The following is a 7,988-nucleotide window of genomic DNA, read 5'->3' on the forward strand; positions in this document are numbered from 1 at the left end:
ATGCAGTTCATAATGGATTATATGGCAGTGTAGGTGGGGCCTAAGAGGAAGAAGTGAGAGAAGACAACAATGCTATCATGTAAAATGGATCCACACTGCCCTATTCCCCAGGATCTGATCCCAGATTATATGTTTTAAACAGGATTATATGAGCCTGCACTCCCAGATAATCTGGGATAAGCAGATTATTTGGTATAGGATCCTGGGATATGGGACAGTGTGGAAGGGATTGTAGTTGGTGCAAATGTGTGTGTGTTATTAAACTGTGTCACATTGAGATCATGTTATGACCAGGATGACATGGCTGTGCCAATAAAGTTTGTTAAGTATCGTTAAGAAGAACTGTTTGTGCGTGTGTTTTATAATGTTTCGCTGGGGGAATCCTCTCCTTGTGGAAATGCAAAAGTGTAGATAGTAGCGAACCCTGTTCTTAGTGGTCTACAAATGGAAAATGAGTCTAAGGTGTGAAGCTGCGGCGAAAAAGTCCAATGCGAGTCTAGGCTGCATCAGCAGGACTCTCGTGACGTGATGAAGGGGAGCCACAGTCCCGTTTCTGTTCTCACCTGAGATCATCCTGTGTACCTTTCTGGAGACCACAATCCAAGAAGGAAAGGGACAGGTGGAAGGGTCCAGAGAAGGAGGGGCCACCCAAAGGGTCAAATATTGTTTACAGATTCTTCTTTTCAGAGCCAAACTAGACATCCCAGGGAAGAACGCACAGGATGCAAGGAGCCGGCTAATCCCAGTCTCTTTGAGCAAATGCCCCAAAAGGACAGAGCAATGAATATGTGGCTTTTCTGGTCTTAAGGTGACTCCACACTATAGAACAAATGCCCTTTGAGCCCATGTGAATGACTTTGGCTCAAGGCTATGGAATCCTGGGAGTTGTAGTTTCATTGAGAGAGTTGGTGAAGATGGAGCCTGAGTCTTAAAGTGCATCTGTGCTGTAGAATTAACTCCCTATTGAAGTAAAAGACAGTCTTTTAACTTATGGAGATATATATGGAAGAGTCCGGGTGGCCTTTTATTGTATTGTACTGTCAAATAATGCAGAAGAAAGATGGCACGGGTCAAGCTCCAGCGCATGCTGCAGCTCAAGTGACTATGTTAACAAACATACATTACTTTCAATAGCTGTAATGTAAAAAAGTAACACTTAAATGCAACTATTTTATGAATTGTTTACTTCCAGGGAGTTGGTCTTGTGACTGTTACTAAAGACTCTTCCAAAGTAACTTCCTATGGCAAAACATGCAAGCGGGATGACATTAGCCGGCACTGTCAATAATCATTCAAGGATTTGAAGAATGCATCTACACTGTAAAATGAATGCAGCTTTTTTTAGATGGATAAAGCCAGGTAGAAATAATAATAATAATAATAATAATAATAATAATAATAAGTCTAAAAACTGGGTGGTATTTTAGAATACCTACAGTGTCAAAACGTTCTGGTGCCTCTCCACTTTATCGATCTCTGGATTCCATAGCATTGAACCGTGGCAATCAAAGTGGTGTCAAACTGCATTAATTCTACAGTGTAGATGAACCTTTAGTCCTTACAAACAAAATACATTTCTCTCTCTTAAGGGTGTATTTGCTCTGCAAATGTCATAGCTCAATGCTATGGAATTCTGGGAATTGCAGTTTTGCAAGGTCTGCAGCCTTCTGTGTCAAAGAATGCTGAGAAAGTGAAATGCTTTGCAAACTAAACGACAACTCCCAGGATTCCATCGCACTGGACCACAAATGTCGGCGTGTGGTCAAACTAATCCTGAGTCCAGAGCTTGAACCAATTCACCATGCTGCCTCTCTGTTTCTGGCACTTTTGGGCAAAGAAGGCAGAAGGCCTGTCAAACTACATCTCCCAGGGTTCCCTGGTGTTCAGGTGCCTTTCCCCAGGTGAGTGAGTCAGTTCCTCCTCTTGCCCTCCAGGGGGCCCTTGCCATGTGCTGCAGTGCCAGTGTTTATTCCAGGAAGGAAAGTGAAAGAAGCCAAAGCTCAACACATTGAACCCCAACTGCCTGCTTCTCCTGAAGATGTTTCTCTTTGTTATTGAAGACCCCCAATCCCATCCCTAATTAAAAGAAAACATAGCTTGATCTGTGGGAATTGCAGTTTCCCAAGGATGGAAGTCCAGATGAATTGGAAATGGCCTCTATCCCCATGACCTCCCTTGTGCCTCCCAAGAACCAGCAGCAGCCCACACTCCATAGCCCCCAAGTCCCTCCACACGAGCATACACCCCCAGCTCAGCTGTTTGACTCAAGCCCATATGCTCCAGGAAATCTCCGCAGCTTCAATGGAGATCGCCCAGTTGATCTTCTCCCTTCCTCAAGTGATATTGAAAAACAAAAACAAAAAAAAACTCTGAAGGTGTTTGGGCTAATTAAGAAGAGGAAACAGCAGTGAACCTCAAGACTCTGAATTTAGTTTCATTTTCAGCTTCAAATTCATCCCCTTTTCGGGAAAACTATTGGCTTTTTAGGCACACCGTGACCAACTCAGGTTGTGTCTACATTGTCTCATTAATACAATTTGACAGCACTGTGTCTGTCTCAATAAAGGCAATCTCTAAGTTATGAACAAGACAGGTTCTATAGGTCTGTTCTTAAGTTTAATTTGTATACCTTTTTTAAGTGTAGCTCCATCCATATATATCTTAAAGCCCAACTGCTCATTGGAGGGAAGGATAGTAGAGGCAGAGATGAAGTACTTTGGCCACATCTTGAGAAGAAAGGAAAGCTTAGAGAAGACAACGATGCTGGGGAAAATGGAAGGAAAAAGGAAGAGGGGCCGACCAAGGGCAAGGTGGATGAATGGCATCCTTGAAGTGACTGGATTGACCTTGAAGGAGCTGGGGGTGGTGACGGCCAACAGGGAGCTCTGGCGTGGGCTGGTCTATGAAGTCACGAAGAGTTGGAAACGAATGAACGAATGAACAACAAACACACACACACACATTTTCTTCGTGGTCTCCGTGAATCACACAGTTCATTGTTTGGAACTGTCTACAATCTAAAATGTTTTGGTGATAACCCTGCCCACCATCCTGAGGCTATATAAGGCCCGATTACCACCAAAACACCTCTGTTTTGATTCTAAAATAGCATTGATTGTAAGATGCACACCAATTTCAGTAACAGCAACAGAGAAAAAAGCTTTATTCATATATACAAACAAATTTATGTATATAAAGATGCACCCCGTTTGTAGAGATGTTTGCAAGGAGGAATAGTGTGACTAGGCAGTTCCAAAAAATTGGCCCAATGTTACCTAAGTTCTGCACTTTAACATGGCCCTCCGCTCTACAATCCTGACATTTTAATGCCCATGAACATTATCCTCCCAGCCCTGCTTTTCTGAATTTTGCATTTTCCCTTAGCTCTGTCTAGGAATTTGCACAAACCCAGAGCCCTCTGAACTCAGCACTTTTATCGTTCTGTATGGTACTGTTTTTATGTTATGTTTTATTGCCATATGTTTTTATTTGGTTTTATTTTGATGGCATCTTATTGTGCTATGTTTTTAACTTTGTGCTCTCTGGGCGTGTCCCTTTGTAAGCCGCCCCATTCCCTTAGGGGAGATGGAGGTGGGGTATAAAAATAAAATTATTATTATTGTTGTTGTTGTTATTGTCTTAGAATAAAAGAAAAAGGGTAATTTTAAAGTAGTCAGGATATTGAAAAAAGAAGCATGTCATACATGCAGGACTTGTATGGTGTTTTCATGTTTACAACATGGTTTTTTCTGTCGTGTCAGGAGCGACTTGAGAAACTGCAAGTCGTTTCTGGTGTGAGAAACATGGTAAAACAAGCATATGACCATCTACAATCTAGCTATCTATCCATCCCATTTAATTGAGACTGGATGGTTCTACTTCAGATGAAAATTAGCCATAATTTGCAGTGGCTATTTGAGATAGATGGTCATGATGGCTACCACCATCAGGAGATATAATTTCTACCAGAACAAGGAATATTGCAAATGGTAAGTGTTCTGTCGTGCACTGGGTCTGAACAAATTGTCTTTATTCTATAGGACGTATACTTTAAACCCAGTGGGAATCTGGGGTGCCTCAAAGAGAGATTCTTAGGGATTTCCTGAAGTGATGGTCTTTACAGTCTTTAATGGTACAACAAAGACTTTATTAAGGAACAAATAACAAATCTTCAAACAACACTTCAAGGTTTTCTTATTCTAGTCTTTAAGAGACTGGCACTGACTTGGATTAACTGTACTTTCTCAGCATGAGGAAGAACCCTTTATAATCTCTCCCAGGCTGTCTATTATCTGGGCCTCGCTGGTCTGGGTCTTACTACCGATCCTAACTGCGTCTGGACATCGAGTAAACCTACCAGCCAAGGCTTGAAGATACTTCAGCTGGAATTCAGTGGTTTTGTAATGCTGTCCTGTGGGAACTTCAGGACTGTTTTCCCCTCTGGTGCTGTGAGGCTGAGAGGCTGTGAGCTCTCAGCCAGAGCCTTTGGGATCCTTTCCTTCTGTTCCTGTTCCCCTGAATAATCCCCAGATGATCACCGGATGATCCCCAGATGATCTTCAGGAATGAAGCTTTTCCTACGGGACGAGCTGTCTGTGTCCTATAGACTAGCTTCCTTGTGTGTGACTGATTAAAAATGGCTCCCTTCTCTTCTGAAAACCCAAAAGGGGGCGGAACTAAGGAACCTAATGATGATGGACAGGTGGCCTGTCCTATAACCACAAACTTTAACAGGAAGCCACCCTTCTGCAAAATCCCAAGCCTTGGCTGCAAGCAAACACTTAATACAAGGCAAATAAAGTGGGAGCTTCTGGTACAGCTGTAACAGCACAGTAAGGGATGTATGAGGCATGCAACCTAAGGTCTTTTGCAAAGAAAATAAATTATTTTATTACTACTAATTTTCATTCATAGAGAGAAATGTGACTGAAAAGAAGGCTATACAGTGCAAAGAAGATTTAAGAGCAAGGCCGTATATACCTATCTGCACTACAATATAACCCTATAACGGTTTTGCTCAGAACTAAGCTGCACTGAGGAAAGTCTGGAAAAAGTTACTTTTCTGAACTGCAATTTGCCCAACCCATGATTGTGGGAGTTGAACCCAAAATATATATTTTCAAGCTTGGAAATAAATGAGACTTTCCCAGATAAATGTGTACAGCTTAGTCATGCAGATATCATGATGAATTCAGTCGTCTTCTTGCTTAGTTAGAAGAGAGAGCACATAAAGAACCACAAACAAGGGCACCAAAGCTGCAGGCTCTCCTGTTCCTGTAAGATGAGCTTCGGTTTTCTGAATGGTCACTCCACTCAATTCAATCATTGCTCCCATTATAAGCATCTCTTCTTCAGATAAGAGCTGGACGTCTACAGTAAATTTCTTTTCATCGTTGCTTAGAATATTGCCTAAAATGATATCGATCTTTGGAAACATAAAAGAAGCAAAATCAAACCACACAAATCAAAATATTCATTTAAATAAAAAAATCATTGTTGTTTTTCTATGGAAAAACTATAGTGTACAGCCATGTATTACAATTTGATTATGGAACTCTTTTGCCATAGTTAGCTCTGCCAGTGCTGAGAAGCTAGCAAGCAAATTACATTTTACATTTTAGAAAGGCAGAGGTATATATACCGCTCCTATAAACTCATGCCCTTTTGCACCACACAGTTATAGTGCCATCGATCCACTTTAATTGGCATGGATGCATCATATGGAATTCTTTGGGGGTTTTTTGTTTGTTGCTGCTGCATTAAAACTTAAAACTGTCTGCAAATCCTAGGATTCCATAGAATTCACACTTATTTCAGTTTTGTAAAAGGAGTATCTACTATCTATTAACATGTCTGGCAAAACATATAGGGAATGTGTGATTAGAGTTCTCACTTACCAGTTCCAGCTGCTTGGGCACAATCTTCTTTTCCACAGATTCTTCCAAGAGCATCAATTGTTCTTCTTCCAGTTCTGAGAAAGAGAGCAAAACAATCAATGGAAGGAAAGGGTTCCATACTAGCGCAAAATGGCTGAAGCAGGGAGATGGCAAGATTATTCTGATCAGCAATATGATAAGAAAGAGCCATAGTTTTCTCTAGCATTCTGGGACATGCAAATGAAGAGAAGGCTCTTTTTCACTGAGTTGTTGTCCTCTCACAGTAGTAACTGGGCAAATCTGTGAGAAACTCTAGGAGAATATGCCATGAGTTATTTGTCCATGATGTATTATTACTGAAGAGATCTAGGTGCCCTTCAAGAGAGCTGTGGGAAATTTCAAGCAGTTTGAGATTTGAAATGCTGCCCTTATCTGCAAGATCAACATGTGTACAACTGAATCAGCAGAGGCTCATGGGCTGAAATGTCCTTTAGTGACATACATTCAAATGGTCACTGTATTTTGGAAGTTGTGATCCTTACCATCTAAGGCTTCTAGAAAATAAACAACTGCCTTTGCAAGTTCAGGGATGATGACTCCACTGCGATCTTGTAAATTTTCCACCAGATCTTGCAATTCTGGCTCGTCTACCTTCAGCTTGCATTGGCCAGGGGCTTCAAGCGCCTCCTCCAGCTAATAACATAAAGAAAAAGATAATGTTAATGCCAACCAGTTACATGGACCTAAATGCAGGGATTTAGTGGCACACAAATGAAAGCAAGGGTTGCTATGTGATGAAATTTGAATCAAGAGCATGAAGGAGTGTTGAGTAATTTTGAGGATGAATTTGGTTTGGTTCTGTCCTTTAAATCAGTTCTCATGTGAGAGAACTGATGCAAACATGATATAGATAGCCACTGGCTAGTTTTAATTTTCCTGCCAAAAAGATTATACATCAGATAATCTCCTAAACATTCCTGCCGATAAGATTCCTTTGAAGGATGTGTGAAGGGGCTTCCATGGAATAATATTCTGTGAAAGAGCAACAATGACTGCTGTGGTGGAAAGAAGAAAATTTGCACATATTTCATCCTCCATTGCAAGAACAAAAGAGTTGCAAATGCTTTCATTCCACTGCTCTTACTCTTTTTCATGGCATGCTTTCAATGGTTCTTAACACTTGCATTTTATCCCCGAGTCCCAGGATTAGGGGAAAGGCAGCAATTTTAAAAAGACTGTAATAATAATAATAATAATAATAATAATACAGTAATGCTCATTTGTTTTGCACATTTTCTATTATTCTTTATATTTGGAGATTTTAATTTTTCACCAAAGGTACCTTGGATTTTGCAAGGAAAAAACACAATTAGCTTAATGCAAAGAACACTGTATTTGTGCATTTTGTGTTAAAGTGCATTGGTTTCTAAATGAAAATGTTTTAGGTAAAAATGTTTTTTTTTAAGCGGGGTGGGGGTTGCAAGTTAACTTTTTGTCCTGAAATACAAAATAATGTAATGAATTTTTTTTTTTTTTTGGCAAGGTGACTTTCTCACTCTTTCTCTCAAAGGAGAAAGGAATTTGTAAATAACTTTTACACATTTTCCAGTCAATGGGTGACGGCAGTCCCCGAGTTACAAGCACACTCAAGTAAGAACAAGGTTGTAACAAACGGACGTGAGAGAAATCTACCCCCAGGAAGGGAAATGCACTCTTGGAAGAGTCATCAAGGGGAAAAGGTCTCTCCATTGAAGCTTCATCACCAATCCTTGTTTCCAAGACAAGCCACATTTTTCAAAATCCAGTTATCGCAGGGACAGAAAGTGAAGCAAGATCTTCTGAACAGGGGCACAAACAACAAAACAAACACCACAGGGGTGACAATGTTAACCTGCTTTTTTTTCCAAAGCTAAAGAAGATATATTTTTGGTTGGAGCTACACTTGACAATGGGAAGCGGAGATTAATCTTGAATGCCTCCAAATATGACATTGGGCTGGAAATACACTAATGGGAGAGATCCACAAAGACAATATGGCCAAGGATTTGTGAAGGGAGGGACAATCAGCTGGAAACAAATGATGAGGAAACCCTTAGCCCCAAAGGAAGAGCC

The sequence above is a fragment of the Anolis sagrei genome, chromosome 6 (genome assembly GCF_037176765.1).
Source record: "Anolis sagrei isolate rAnoSag1 chromosome 6, rAnoSag1.mat, whole genome shotgun sequence".
Taxonomy (NCBI): Eukaryota; Metazoa; Chordata; class Lepidosauria; order Squamata; family Dactyloidae; genus Anolis; species Anolis sagrei.